Source organism: Otolemur garnettii, unplaced genomic scaffold, assembly GCF_000181295.1.
Source record: "Otolemur garnettii isolate 467f Iridium unplaced genomic scaffold, OtoGar3 scaffold00124, whole genome shotgun sequence".
NCBI lineage: Eukaryota > Metazoa > Chordata > Mammalia > Primates > Galagidae > Otolemur > Otolemur garnettii.
In genome coordinates this window covers 67,767-84,437 of record NW_003852519.1, presented here as the reverse complement: position 1 = coordinate 84,437, position 16,671 = coordinate 67,767, and positions in this window count along the sequence as shown.

Below are 16,671 nucleotides of genomic sequence, written 5' to 3'. Positions count from 1 at the left end.
GGGATTTCAGAAGAATGCCTTCTTATAACATCTTTATAAGACAGAGAGATGGATCCCATATCTTGTCCCCCTTTTATTAAGTCACTAATATTAACATGATGCTCTTACCTACATGATGTAATTACTTAGCCTAATCTAATCTTAAGCCTAATCTTAGGCTAATTACTTAGCCAAATCTCTATCTCCAAATACTATCACATTGTGGAGAAAATTTCAACAGATGATTTGAGAGAGTAGCTAAGATCAACATACTGAAAGAGACATTAAGATACAGCTATCTGCCAGTAAGGCAAAGGAAAAAAAAAGGGGACAGTAGCTGAAGAGAAATAGTTTATTTATAAGGGAAGCATGATCTAAATGATAGAAGGAAATGCAACTTGAAACACATGAAGGACATAAGGAAGTGACAATATATTTTTGTATATTCAGATACAAGAAATGTCATTCACTATTTTTGCATCTGTTGAATTAATCTTTCAGGAAGGAAAGGAATGTAAAGTCATTGGGTTAGGTAGCTTGGTGACAAGTTCTTTTAATTAAGAATTAAGAGAATTACTAAAGGAAGTTCTCTGAATGGAAAGAAAATAACAAATTAACAAAAACTTAAAACTCCAGAAATAAAGAAAGAGCAATGGAATGGAAATATAACATTGACTGCAATTCACCTTACTTTTCATAGTGTATTTCTGAATGTGTTTGACCACTGAAGTAAATCTTAGAAAACTGTCTGCTGTCATGCTAAGCACATATAGAGAAATATTGACGACAATTTTATTAAAAATAGAGTAGCACAAAGGGATGTACGGGGAATAAGGTTTATACTCTTCAATCAAATTGTCGAAAAAGATGACCCTATTAGACTGTGATTACTTGATTACATGTTACATATACTTATTATATCCAATCAAAGAATATGTACAAACAGTTCTTCTCATAGATATGATGTATAGGAAAAAGTGGAAATCTCAACAAAGTATTCAGGCAACACAAAGGAAGTCAAGACATAGAAAATCAGAAGAATAACAGGATCAAAAGAAATCAAGAAAGGGAGGTGCCTGTGGCTCAAAGGAGTAGGGCACTGGCCCCATATACTGGAGGTGGCAGGTTCAAACCCAGCCATGGCCAAAAACAGAAAAAAAAAAAAAAAAAAAGAAATCAAAACACATAATAACATAATAAAAAAGAAATGAAGAAGTATAACATATAAATCAAGAAATTTATGAGTTAACAGATCGATAGTTATACAAACTGTTAATAGTCTACAACAAACCAAGTGCTTGAAAATTGGTTACTGGATAGCAGAAACATCACCATCAATCACTGTCCATAAGCTATTTTACAGAACTTGTAAAACCTGTTTAAGTCATAACTATAAATTAATATTTTATATAATTTTATATACTTTTTAATAATTTATAATATTATACAAAATATGTACATTTTGTAAATATTCTTGTAACTCTCAGCTGAGCCCATGCCTGCATAGGAAAGCCTTCACTGGAAGCTGCTATTTATTGTGAGTATAGTCACAGGTTGAGGCTCCCATCATTTGCTTGCTACATGGGTCATGTTCTCTAGGGTCATATCAGGGACCCCAGTATGCTTGATATCTTCACTATTCCTGACAGACCTCTTCTAAGCCCAGGGCTTCAAGTGTCATTCACACTAGGGGCTAGCTATTTGTGTGGCACAGGTGCTGTACCTCCTCTGGTTAGGCACCTTCCTCATTCTTTGTACAGCCACTTTGATTGGTTGCCTGCTTTTGCATTCTGGATCAATTGTAAGAGGTGACTGGAGTTTGTGGACTCTTCCCCTCTCCCCTTTAGCTAAATGTTTTTAAACTATCTATAGATTTGTCAAAAATTTAGAGATTGAAATCCATATGAAATTGAAGAGAAGATATGAAGAAAAACTAGAAAATTAATGACTGCCAGAACAAAAAGGTTGAAATGTTAAAGAAAATCAGGGGTATACCAGGAACTTTATGGATTAGGTGTGATCTGGTTTGCCAGATCTGACAGAAGCTCTTCATGAAAGTGAATTTATTGCCTATTGTAGTAAAAAAAAAAAATGGATGAACATGGAATAGATCTTTCTGAGACAAGTTCATGAGTTTATTCTGTAAGTTCATGATTACAAACATTGTATTCTTTGTTAAAATATATATGAAAGAGCAAATAATTTTTCCACTTGACTTAAAATAATCGTCTCATTTTACTATGCAAATCTGTGCTTTGCAAGTGATTATCCTGCTGTGAGCATCAGAGTGTAAATGCGAATCTCCATCTTCACATATCCAAGTCCACACACAATTTGGAAAGACAGATTGCCCCAATTATACTGACAGTGGCTCAATTATGCTGAGATTGGCAAGACTCATGCTGGATAAAATATTTAAATCTAAGACATGAGACAATAAAAGCTCTTGAAGAAAGCATGGAGAAAAACAATATAGACCTGGGGAAAGATTTATTAAGACCTTATTGGCAGTTGTAGCAACACTAAAAATAAATAAATGAGACCAAATCAAGCTTCTGCACAGTCAAGGACACAATAGATAAAGCAAGCAGACAACCTTCAAGATGGGAGAAGATATTCACATGTTATGAATCTGACAAAGGGCTAATAACCAGAATCTGCAGAGAACTCATGCAAATCAACAAGAAAATAACACACAAGCCAATTAATCACTGGGTAAGACAAATAAACAGAACCTTCTTCCAAGAAGACAGAAGAATGGGTAACAAACCCCTGAGAAAAGGCACATCATCCATAAGCAGAAGAAAGAAGCAAATCAAAACCACCATCAGATATTACCTAATCCCAGAGGGAATAGCCCACATCACAAAGTCCCAAAGTTGCAGATGCTGCAGAGGGTGTGGAGAGAAGGGAAAAAAAAACCTTATTTAATAAATGATGCTGAGAAAACTGGTTAGCCAGTTTAGCTGCTAACCAGCTTTGAAGACTGAAACCAGACCTGCATCTTTCACCATTGAAAGAAATTGACTCTTGCTGGATAAAAGATTTATATTTAAAACACAAAATAATAATTCTAGAAGAGAGTATGGGGAAAACTCTTGGCAATGTTGGCCTGGGAAAAGAATTTTATGAAGAAGACCCCCTGGCAATCGCAGAAACACAAAAATAAGTAAATGGAATTTGATCAAAGTAAAAAGGTACCCTGCACAGCTAATGATACCACCATTAAAGCAAACAAATAGCTCTTGGAATGGGAGAAGATTTTTGCATGTTATGAATCTGACAAAGGGCTAATAACTAGGATCTACAGAAAACTCAAACTAACCAACAAGAAAAGAGCAAACAACCCCATTTATAAGTGGGTAAGAGACTTGAACAGAAGCTTCTCTGAAGATGACAGTAAATGGCCAACAAACATGAAAAAATGCTCATTGTCTTTAATCATGAGAGAAATGCAAATCAAAACCACTCTGAGATATCACCTAACTCCAGTGAGATTAGCCTACATCAGAAGGTTCTGAATCTGCAGATGCTGGCATGGATGTAGAGAAAAGAGAATGGTTGGTTATATACTTCTGGTGGGATTGCAAACTACTACAACCTTTATGGGAAGATGTATGGAGAATTCTTAAAGAACTGAAAGTTGACTTTCTAATTGATACTGCAATTTCATTACTAGGTATCTACCCAGAAGAACAAAAATCATTTTACCATAAGGACATTTGCATCAGAATGTTTATTACAGGTCATTTCATAATTGCCAAGTCATGGAAGCATCCCAAATGCTCATCCACCCATGAATGGATTAAGGAACTGTGACGTATGTATACCATTCAGTATTATACAGCCATCAGAAAAGATGGAGACTTTGATATTTTTATGTTTACTTGGATGGAGTTAAGATACATTCTTTTTAGTAAAATACCTCAAGAATGGAAAAATAATCCAATTTACTCAATACGATTATGAAAACAATAAATAAACAACTACATGCCCACACATGTGATAAAACACAAATGCAATCCAGCAAGAGGGAGGAAGGGGCAATAGAGTGATTGGCCGGATCTACCTAATGTGCACAATGTGAGGGTATTCAGTACATACCCTTGGTGAAGGTCTCAACTACAACTTGAACTTTACCTTAGAATTGAAAATTATGCGGCCAGGCATGGTGGCTCACCCCTGTAATACTAGCACTCTGGGAGGCCAAGACATGTGGATTGCCTGAGCTGAGGAGTTTGAGACCAGCTGAGTAAAAGCAAGACCTTGTTTCTACTAAAAATAGAAAAAACTGAGGCAAGAGGATCTCTTGAGCCAAAGAGTTGGAGGTTGTTGTGAACTATAACCCCATGGCACTCTACCCAGGGGGGCAGTTTGAGACTATGACTTAAAAAAAAAAAAGAAATTGAAAACAATGTAACCTAAAATTTTGTATCATCATATTAATTTGAAATTTAAAAAGTACTAGTGGGAAAAATGATAAAGACCATAGAACTATATGAAATGGACATTTTAAAAAATTCCAGAAGGAATAGTTGGATTTTTGACCAAATAAATAAAATTGATACAATGCTAGTAAGATGAATCACCAAAAAAGACAGAAGACTCAAAACAAATGAAATCAGTAATAGAAAAGGGACATTACAGCTAATACCACAAAAATGCAATTCATGTTCAGAAACTCTTATAAATAGTTGCGTTAATTACTTATTATATTATTATTTACTTATATTACTATTAATATTTACTTATAAATAGTTACATTATTATTATTTAATAATACAGTAAAAAAATGAAGAAATTACAGGAAAAGAATTAATTGCAGGACACGTGCAAACTTTCAAGACTCAGCACTAAAGAAATGCAAAACCTGGAAAGCCTAATAGTAGGTAATGATATGGAATCCGTTACACCACGTTTCCCAGCAAGAAAAAGCAAAGGACTGCATTGCTTCATGGAAGAATTTCATCAAACATATAATAAAGAACTAACACCAATTCTCTTCAAACCATTACAAAAAATTAAGAGGAGGGAATTATCTGTGCTTACTCTACTAGTACTGCCAGTAATCTTAGACAGAAGGAACAAAATCTTTATTTTGCTGGAAAAACTACATGACCTTCAAGAAAAGTGAGCCAGTCTACAACCACATGAACAAAACCTCTCTTCACAGAATATTGTCTTGCCAATTCATTCATGACTTTAAACAATAAGAAGGAGCTATATGTCACTTTGTGTTCCATAACAGGGAAGTTGTGATTATATTTCTCTGTGAACTAAGAGCAAGAGTAATTGATAGTTTCTCAACACCTCCTGACCCCTACAACAGTGATGTGCTGAGGGTACAGATACATGACCACAGGGATATTGGATAAAGCTTTCAGCATTCCCAACCACTGAGGAAATAATAGCAGCTCTGGGGCCAGGACATGACACATGCTTTCAGAAGTGGACTGAAAGCTAAGAGAGTATATACCTATTTATTCCTTCAGATACATCACTCTGAACGCATTCCATACTTGCCTTTGAAAACTTTAGATTTCTTATTATAAGAAAATCACCACTCCTTTTCAACATAATACTGAATGTCCTAGCCAGACAACATAATACTGAATGTCTTAGACAAGAGAAAGAAATAAAAGTCATCCAAATTAAAAAGAGAAAGTCAGATTATCTGTATATTGATGACATTATCTTATACTTTAAAAACTTTCAAGACATGACAGAAAAACTCTTAGATTTGATAGATGAATTCAGTAAAGCTTAAGAATACAAAACTACCATGCCAAAAATCAGTAGCATTTCTATTCATCAATAACAATCAAGCTGAGAACTAATTTAAAACTGTAGATGACATAAACAAATGGAAAAACACCTCATGGTCATGGATCAAAAGATTTAATAACATAACAATGACCATACTGCCCAATACAATCCAAAGATTGTTCAATGCTCTCAATATGAAAACATCAATGACATTTTTCACAAAATTAGAAAAAACAATCTTATAATTCATATAAATCAAAAAGGGAGCCCAAATGTTCATAGCACTACTGAGAGAAAAGACCAAAGCCAGAGGCAGAACAATACCTGCCTTCAAATTATGTTGCAGCCTACCATAAACAAAAATACATGATAGTGGAAAAAAAAAATAGATGCTTTAAACAATGAAGCAGAATGCTAATCCCAGAAAAAAGTCACATATCTACAGCCCACTGACTTTGACAAAGTTGACAAGAACGAACATTGGAAGAAAGTATACCCTTTTCAATAAGTGGCACAGAGAATATTGGATTGCTTACTGTGCGCAGAATAATAAATCTGAGTGACTGTCTCTCACCATCTGCAAAAATCAAATCAGAATGGATTAAAGACTTAATTAAGACTTCATGCTATAAAAATACTACATGAAAACACAGGAGAGACATTTGTGCACATTGACCTACGTAGAAAATACATGACTAAGAACTCAAAAGCATAAGCAAGAAACACAAAAATAGACAAATGGACCTCAATTAAACTAAACAGCTTCTATAGAGGAAGAGAAATAATTAACAGATTAAACACAGCGTGGGAGAAAGTATTTGCAAAAGTTCACCTAACAGAGACTGATGTGGCGAATTTATAAGGAAATCAACAACTCAACAACAAACATACATGTCATTATGACTAGAAACAAACATTTTTACTGAACAAAGTGTTTTTATCACCTCACAGAATTTCAAGGAATGATTCACCTTAACAATTTCCTAACTCAGGTTTCTGAGGTTGATTTCTGGACCTCATTTCTACTCGTTTTCTTGGAAATGAATGGATATATAAGAATAACAAGGAAGCAGTAGAGCACAGTAGGCAGGAACTCAGGTTCTGGAGACCAACAGCCTTCCATACAATTGTCTAATTTATAACAACTTTGGCATGTGACTAGGAAATCTCAACTATAAAACTGAGATAGGAATAAAAATCATCCCTATAGAATGAGTAGATTATATGTAGATTATATGAGTATAGATTATATGATGTAAAGTAAATGCCTAATAAATATATCCTAATATAGTCAGTCATGGTCAGTAATGTTTGAGGAATACAAATACACTAAAGTGATTGTGAAATTTTTATTTATGAAGATACAACATCAGATTTGGATACATGGACCAGCTCATAAGAGTGTAGCCAGAATTTGGGGCAAAATCTAAACTCAGTTTAATTCTCAGAGATAATTATGTTTATTTACTAACTATGACATCAGAATAGTGAATGCAATATTCACAGCAATTCTTTGAATTCACATGAAATTTTCCCAGACCACAGGGACAGTGCAATTTGCTCATCCTCAAGACCAGTTTCACACCCTCTCAATGTTCCTCTTTCCTGATATCCCCTATACCCCTTTAATGTTCTAGGCAAAATAGTGCTTGGTATGGTAGATGGGAATTCTGCTCTCTGTCTCATTCAGAGACCCAGTCTTCTAGAAAGAGAGGGCGGGATGTGGGATGCTGAAAGAGCTGAAGTGTGAAATGTAGATCTTACTACAAGTGCAGTGGGGAAATCTTGGAGGATTTAAGCAAGAAAGGAATATAACTTAATGTCTAGTGTTACAAGATCATTCTGGCTATTGTTAAGAGAACTCATAATGAAGTAGTGGGACCAGGTTACCAAGGACAGTCAGAAGCTACGAAAATCTTGGGGGGGAGCAGATCATGGCCTGAACCAGGGTCTTATAGAGATTATCCCAGGAGTCATTTGTGGGATATATTTTCAGATGGATTCAAGTAGTTTTGCTAATGGGCAGGGCCTTGGTGAGTGAGAAGTCAAAAATGACTTCTATATTTTTGAACAATTTTGTGAAGCAACTGTCATTGGCTAAGAAAGGATTGGGATGTGTACTGGGCAGAATTGTGTCCTCTCAAATTCATATATTGAGGCTGTATCCCCAGTACCTCAAAACATAACTGTATTTGTAGATGGGCCAAAATAGAAAGGTGATTAATTTAAAAGTGAGGCTGTTAGGGTGGCTATCTGATGGATGTGCTTATAACAAGAAGAAATTAGGACACACAGAAAGACACCAGAAATTCATGTGCACAGAGAAATCCCCAAGTAGGACACAGAAAGAAGGTGGACATCTGGAGGCCAAGAAGAGAGGGATGAGAAAAAGTGGACTACTTTTTAGTTCTGTAGACTGTCAGCTGAGCACTGGCTAACATCTTGATGTGGGGCTTGGACCTCCAGCACTGATAAATTAAACTTCTGATCTTTAAATCACTCAGCCTATGGTATTTAGCTAGAAAAACTCTAGCAAACTAATTTGGAGCATAGTAGGTTTTGGCAAGTGAAAGTCAAGAATTATTTTCTTTAAATTTCAAAATATTAAGGGGCTACTTTTTTTTTTACATGGATGAACTTAATTATATTGAAATAAGTGATTTGAATATACCCATCAGCAGAGTACTGTACCATGTACCCAATAGTACATTTTTATCCATCATCCCAGTTCCACATTCTTCTTTCCTAGTTTCTAGTGTCCTCTACAGCACTATATGACTGTGTATACCCGTAGTGCTGGCATATCAGTGAGAACATGTGGTTTTTGTTTTCCTATTCCCCATATCACTTAGGATATGAGTCTCTGCTTCCATTCTCATTGCTGCAAATGACATTATTGTATTTCTTGTTTTGGCTTTATGGTTCTCCATGGTGTTGGGGGTGTGTGTGTGTATGTATACACATACATATATATGCAAATATGTTATGCATTCTTCTTTTTACACCATTTTTTCTTTATTCTTTCCCTAATTGAGGGGCAACTGGGCTGGTTGCATAGCTATGAAATTGTTAATTGGGATGTGATAAAATTTGGATGCAAGTTTGTATTTTATATGGTTTGTTTCCCTTTGGGTGGGATTACTTCATTGAGAGATCACCCTACTGTTTTCTGAAGAGGTTGTACTCTTGCAGTCCCATCAACAGCATATAATTCAAAAGCTTCATCCAGTTCGAAAGCTATTGGTTTTTGATGTCTTAACACTGATCATTTTGATAGGGATAAGGTGGTATCTCATTTTGGTTTTAAGTTGCATTTCCATTATGATTAGTGGTGTTGAATATTTTTAAGGTGTTTGTTGGCCATTTGTTGAACCTCTTTTGCATATACTTTTTGTGGATATATTAAGTTTAACATCCACTTAGCAGGCGGTGGATGCAGTAAGGGCTCCACCTCCCCAAAGGCACTTCAGGTCCTGCTGCAGTCCTGCTCCTCGCTCCCACCCCACCTGCCTCACAGACAATGTCTCTTTCAGCTCTTCCATAGCCTCTCTCTTTGTTGAGTCTGGTGAGTTTATAGCTGATATTTATTTTTTCCTGATACTCTAATCTCTTTACCCTTATTGTGGACATTGGAAAAGGTCAGGGAAATGGCCTGAGCTGACTGATATTTGAAGTATTGTCTGCTCTCTTCCTGTACTCACAAAGCCTGATGTCTCCCTGGATTGCCACCAAATTCTAGTTCTGCAGCCGTCCTCACAATGAGGCACATCTCCCTGGCACTCATCTCTATTCCTTCTCTCAGACCTTTCTTTCCTACTCAAGGCCTCCCATCAACCACCTAACCAGGGTTTCTCTTCTCCAGTTTCTCTTCCCAAGTTCTGTCTAGAGAAAGCATAGACAGCTCTGACCTCCAAAACATCAGAGCACGTACTAGACCCAAGTAACTACATTCTGCCCCCACAAATTATATTAGTCATACTCTTTTGCTTCCTACATAACCAGAGAAGAATTGCCAGCTGGCAACATATTTAACATTCAGAAATATGTTAACATATTTAATATGTTAGTAGTTACGATGGTATAACTATTTATACCAGTAGGTAAAAAAACTATCTGCCTTGTCAGTGGGTAATGGCATTTATATATAGCCAACCCCACTGTATTAGGATGAATTCCTAGAAGAATTTCCAACTGGCAACATATTTAACATTCAGAAATATGTTAACATATTTAACATATTAATATGTTAACAGTTATGGTATAACTATTTATACCGGTGGGTAAAAAAACTATCTGCCTTGTCAGTGGGTAATGGCATTTATATGTAGCCAACCCTATTGTATTAGGATGAGTTCCTAGAAGAATTGCCAGCTGGCAACATATTTAACATTCAGAAATATGTTAACATATTTAATATGTTAATATGTTAACAGTTATGGTATAACTATTTATACCAGTGGGTAAAAAAACTATCTGCCTTGTCAGTGGGTAATGGCATTTATATGTACCAACCCCAATGTATTAGGATGAGTTCCTATAATGTGGGGTATCTTCAAAGAGATCATAGAAAATGCATGTTAGGAAAAGAAAAATGCTTTAATTTTTAAAATTGCTTGTCATAAAATAACACGTTCTAACTTGTCATGACATGTGTGAACAGGATCCACCATCAGGTTATTAGAAATATAAGGAACAAAGACGACCAATCAGAGCAACCTAAATTCTGCAAAACTTGAAGTGAGAACAAACATCATATTTGTAGTGAAGCTTGGTTGCAAAATGATCAAATCATTGATACTTGGCACAATGTTTATGAGACAATTGCCTGGAGATATCAGCAGTTCATAAGTGAAAAACTTGGCTCTTCTTCCTGCTCAAACACCTGCACTCCAGCATTATGGACACCAGCCGTGTGCAGCTAATCAAACTGGCCAGGATCACCAAGGTGCTGGACAGGACCAGCTCACTGGAGACAGTACACTCAGGTGCACATGGAATATATGGACTACATGTGCTGCTCTGACAGTGGCAACATGAAGGGCCCCAAGCTTAAGGGTGTCATACTCACCCTGTTCCAGTCAGAGTGAGAAGCTCAAAGACTATGCTTAATGTCACTCTGGCTCCTAGGTGTCAAGGTTGCTACCACTTGGCTTAGCCAGGGATGATCTATAAATCTTGAATGAAGCATTTATATTGTATGTAAAATAAAAAATAAATAAACAAAAAAAATGGAAAACTTGCTCTGAGAATGGATGAGGTAATGTAGAAAATAAAACCTGCAGCAGCAGCAGTTAATCCACATTGACTTACAGGGAAAAAATTAATTTCTTTCATGTCCTCATTGAAGAGGGCTGAAAAGTAAGAGCAGAAAGAATAGCCAATGCCACAGCCATTTTGAGAAGTTCATGGAGCACAATTGTAATGGGAAGATTAAAGTTGAGCAAATTATTCACTCAATGGGAGTCAAAATAGTTGTGCCCTTTTCTTCTGCAGAAAAGAGTTCATCTTTCAATGGAAATTTTAAATAAGTGGAACCAATGGCAATGCTGAAACATTACTTCCAAGAATTATAGAAAGACAGAAAACATGGCTTTCCATATGATCCTGAAGGCAAAGCACCATCAAACCAATGGCCACCAAGAGAAGGACATGATCCAGTCAAAGCAAAGGCCATTCAGTCAAGACCAAAGGCTAAGGCAACTTTTGAGAGGGGGGAGGCTCAAAGCATTTTGCTTGTTGGCTTCTTGGAGGGTTAAAGAATGATAGTATCTGGTTGTTATCAGAGTTTTTTTTAGAGAGATAGACAATACTTTACTAGAAAAAATGACCAAGAAATTTCCCACAGAGAAATGGAAAATGGTCTTCCTGACCATCTCAACCATCCTGCTTATATCTCTTATTAAACAGGGGCAATTTTGAGAGTGTCTCAAAGGAGAATCATTACACTTTCACCTTACAGTCTTAGTTTGGCTTCTTACAACTTCTTTTTGTTTCCTAGTCTTAAAAAACTGGGGAACCCAGTTTCATTAGTTATTAATGTAAGTAACACAGCATTAACATGGTTAAGTTCCCAGGACCTCTAATGCCTCAGAGATGGAAAAATTGCTTTTGGTCTAGTGCCTTTTTTGATGAACTTTGGGAAATAAAGTGTATATTTATATTTGCATATGTAATTCTATTTTTGCATTAACATTTTGAAGTTCCCTCATGCTACCTATAACCCTGTAGGGCAGGCCCAAGGAGACACTCATAAACAGAGCACAGGTGCACCTCATTCATACTGATCAGGGGTCCTATAGTCAGTATCTTCAGTCTCATGGCTCTGCCTGCTGTACTACCAGCCAAGTAATCATCAAATTACCACCAACTTTGGCCAAACTGAACAACAAAGAAAGACCTACCCAAGATCTGAAACCCTACATGGTAGTCAGGGATATGAACTCTGCTAGATTTTACATCAAAATGATAAAATCCTGATGAGGGAATTTTCTGTTGTAACAGAAGACTCAGTCTCCAGAAAGAGAGTAACTAGTGGAGGCACTCTACAAAAACACGTTGGAAGCACAGGATCTGGAATTAAAATGTTAAAAACCAGAAGTGAAACAAAGGTAGTAAGAAGACCCGTAGTGAGAAGACCGAATACAGAAATTGTCTCAAAACACTCAAAAAGAAGAAGCCAGGTATATGATGAAAACATAAGTGATCAGGGTAGAGTCAAGGAGGGGAAGGGTCCTTGAAAGTATAAGAGGTGAATCCAGGATTGGAAAGGCTTTATTAGCAGAAAAAAAGAAAGAAAAAGAGCAATGTGAACGCTGAGCAACCAACAGTCAGCTCAGCGTTCATAGTTTCAAGAGGCTGTGATTATTCCTTTATCAGCAGGGGTAAATATGGAAGAGTGGTTCCCAGAGGGAGTTATCTCTTTTGCAGAGGGATTAATGTTTTCACTCAGGGCAAACCTAGGAATTACTGTCTTAACTGACTATCAGCTCCAGGGCCAGAGTAAAAGCTACACTTCAGTTGTTTTCCCAGGAGCAAGGGCCTTGAAGCATTCCCGGGGCATGGAGAGGGGGTTTGCTGTGACGATACAGTTTGGTTCCTGGCTTTTTTTTCTTCCACCAGCTGTCTCCCAAGAAGGCTGTGCACTTTGCAGGGCCATGATGATTTCTTTTCCATAAAACTTAAGCATGGGGAGGATGCGTTTTGAACACAAAGTGTTGATCAATAACTTTTAGAAGTGTGGCAATAAATGAGTGTCATTATGTTGCAGAAAAGAATGCTTATATTAATGAAAAATCTGAGAAACAGAAAACAAAGACACTGTCTAAGTAATAGATGATCAAGGTGAGAAAACAAAGAAATGTCAGCTCCTGGAATTATGGAAACTTTTGATAGTAAGAGAGAAAAAAACAAAGTCCCCCCGAAAGGCCTGTAAATAGTGGGGAGAATTATTTCCAGGAGTACTCATTTTTTCCCCAAAGTCTCAAAAAAATAGACAACTAGTATTTATAAATAAAAATAGAAGATATTTTCAAAAAACAGATCATGCCAAATCTTATAGACAATAGAAAAAGAAGAAACCCTTCAAATTCATTCCACTACATCTGGATATACCTGTGTTCTATAACATCAGGACTTTTCTGAATATTGCCAGATGGAGAGAATCCTGGACAATCATTTGGGTCCTGAGCAGACTAAGGGGAAACCTTCTATAATCCATGGGTGCCCAAGTGTGCATTGTTAACGTACATCTCAAACTTTCACAGAAATGATTTATATGTAATCACAACTGAAGCAGAATATGATATGCATACATATAAATGCACCATGAGTGATGGAGTTTTGGCTTTAAGAATAGCCAGAGATTGTGACAATCTTCACTTTAAGCTACACGATTGTGTGGAAACACATAGACACCAGAGGGTGCACATAGCCTCACAGGAACAACAGGAAAGGATAGTCCTTATCTCCTCAAACAGATTGAAAAGTGAAATGATTCATTCCAATATCTGTGCCAGTTGGTTGCTGTGAGGTTATTCAAAAGCATTGTACAAGTTAAAATTTGTACCTTTTGGAAATGAGACACTGACAACATCCTAGCTGGTCCATCCTGCATGACTAAAGTTCCAAAGAGTAAAGAGAGATGCAGTTGACCTATTGTGAACAAAGCAAGACCTATTCTTTGAGGTGGTGAGGTCCACACAGGAGAGAGCTCAAAGGCACCATTGTTCTGGTCGTCTTCATAAAGGGAGCTGCCCCATTTCTCCCAGCACGGAGTTGGGAGCAAACGCTGAGCCTCCTCCAGGATGCTGCTGATCCTGCTCTCTGTGGCCTTTCTGGCCCTGACCTCAGCTCAGAGCTTCAATGAAGGTAAAACAAAGGGGAGATTTAAGGTGCTTGACTGTTCTTAGGAGATCACTATACAGAGGAGGTAAAGTGAGAGGGCAGGGGATGGAAAGAGGGATAGGGCTGCAGAGTCAAGACAAGAAAAAGAACTGTTATGTCTTCATTTCCTGCCATGGCCATATATTTATTTAACAGAGATTGGCATCCAAAAAGCATTTTGACCAATTTTTTTTCTGCCTTAAGTCAATTTTATTATACCATTTTAAAGTCTGATGAAATTTTAAATAGAGAGTATTCATTCACCCAAAACATTTTCATTAAGCATTTGCTATGTGTCAGGAAGAGTTCTAGGGGTTGGAGTCCGGTCTCCTCATTTTTGAGATAGTGAAAAGAGCCAGGGAAGGACACTGCCAGCTGAAGGTATTGGGCCCCAAGACAAGTGTGGATCTCTCTTCATTTCAAAGCAATTTTTCTCCCTTTGTTGGGTGAGACACTGTGGCTGTCACTGCTCTTCTCCATGCTCCTCAGCACAGGCATGAAGAGCATGAGGTCGGGATCTCCTGAACTCCTCCCCCTAAAACTGATAGCTTATGAGAAAGGTTTGCATTTCTGTAAGGTCTCTCTGACAGTGCTGAGACTGGCATAAAGATTAATCAGGGAGCCACCGCTGTGAAGTTACTGTAGTAATGGAAGTTGATGTTGATGAAAGGGACATTGCTGTACACTGGATGGAGTGTCGATGAAGCAGATGAACACAAATGTAAGCTACATCAGAGACAGACATTCAGAAAATAAATCTGTCTCTCTATACACAGAGATCCATAAATATCAGGGCCTTACACTCTTAAATTTTCTCCTGTTCACATTTAATGTTTCAATATATTGTGAGATGTTTCTGTATCCTGGTGTGTACTCCTGGCTCTTCCTTTTGACGAAGCATGTTAATATAATCACCTTCTTCAGAGAAGTAGGAAGACATTAGGACAGTAAAATAGAACCTTGAAATGGCAGAGCACTTACCATAATTAGCATAAAAGTTTGAGGGATCCCAGGGAGGAGAAAAGGATCTGTTCTTTTTTGAGTTGCTGGTTGATATTCTGCACAGTAACAATCCTGCCTCTTCCTTGTGATTTCTTCTCTATCCACCAACACCACAGATAAAAGGAGGGAGATTATTTAGGGGATGCTCGGGGTGTGGACTAAAGTGCCCTTTCCTTGTACAACACTGGTGAGCCCTGATAGATGTAACCTTAATTACATCCTGTGTTTGTTACTCTAGAAGTGAACTCTGAAGAGTCTTCTTTTGCAGTATCAGGTAAATTTCCATATCCTCACTCAATTTTCTATTCCTAATGTTCCTGAGGATTATTCGGCTCTTCAGGGTTATCTCACCATCAGGGGTTGATTCCAGTAGTACTCCTATACACATAGGTAAACCTCACCCAACTGCGACACTGGGAACCCTGAGCAGGGCCACCACCTTGAATGCCAGAGAACTATGACTGAGATGACAGCAGGTGAGGTTGTCTGATGCCCTAGGTCAAGAAGGGCAGCCCAGAGTGTCAAAGAGGAAGTGTCCTCATTGTGACTCCATCCCACTGAGAGCCCACAGATGCTTCCTTCTTTCCTAGTCTTGCTCTCACAGTTACAGGACTTTGGGGAGCCAGGCAAGGAAATTGGTGTGTGGGTCTTTTTCTCTGTGTTCCTTTACTCAAATCTGTCCCTGTAGTTGATGAAAATGTGACAGAGCTCCCCAGTGAATCCTGAGTGAGTCCTTCCCATTGTCTTTCTCTTTCTATTGGTAATTCTGTTTCTTTACTCAGGGCTCCAAGCTTGAGAGCCAGCATTTGTCTTCACACAGGACTCAGATCACAGATTTAAGAGTCATACATAGCAAATTATTAGAGCATCCTCTATGGACCTGCTGACATCGCTGATACTAATAATCTTTTTCTTTTTCTCCTGTCCTTGGACATATCCCCTGTAAATTCTGAAGTGTAGAAGATCTTTGTTGTTATCAATTTGAAGGTGATCTGCTTGCTCCAGGATCCATGAAATTAGACTTTCTTTTTCACCAGGGTAGTGATGAAGAGTATCTACACAAGGAAGCTGTGGGCAGCAGGGAGGGTGTCAGTGGGAGAACAGCTTTGTGAGATAAGACGAGAGAGGTAAAGAGGGAGGAGTGTTCTGCACCACTGAACTTGTCTTCTCTTGTGCCCTATCCATGAAGATGGAGGATACTCTAATCAGGATTTAGATAAGGAACCCCAGGGAACACTTTTGGAAGAATACTCTAATGGTGATGCTGGAAACCAAGAGGATAACCTAGAGCAGGGACCACCCCCACCGGGAGACCAACAGCCCTATGATCGCCCACCTCATCCTGGACCCCAACAAGGACAACCTAGACCAGGACACCATTCACAAGGTCCTCCCCCACCTTTTCCTGGAAGGCCTCAGGGACCACCACCACCTCCCCATGGGGGTGGACCACAAGGACCTCCCCAAGGTGGCAGACCACAAGGACCTCCCCCAGGGGGCCGACCACAAGGACCTCCCCAAGGTGGCAGACCACAAGGACCT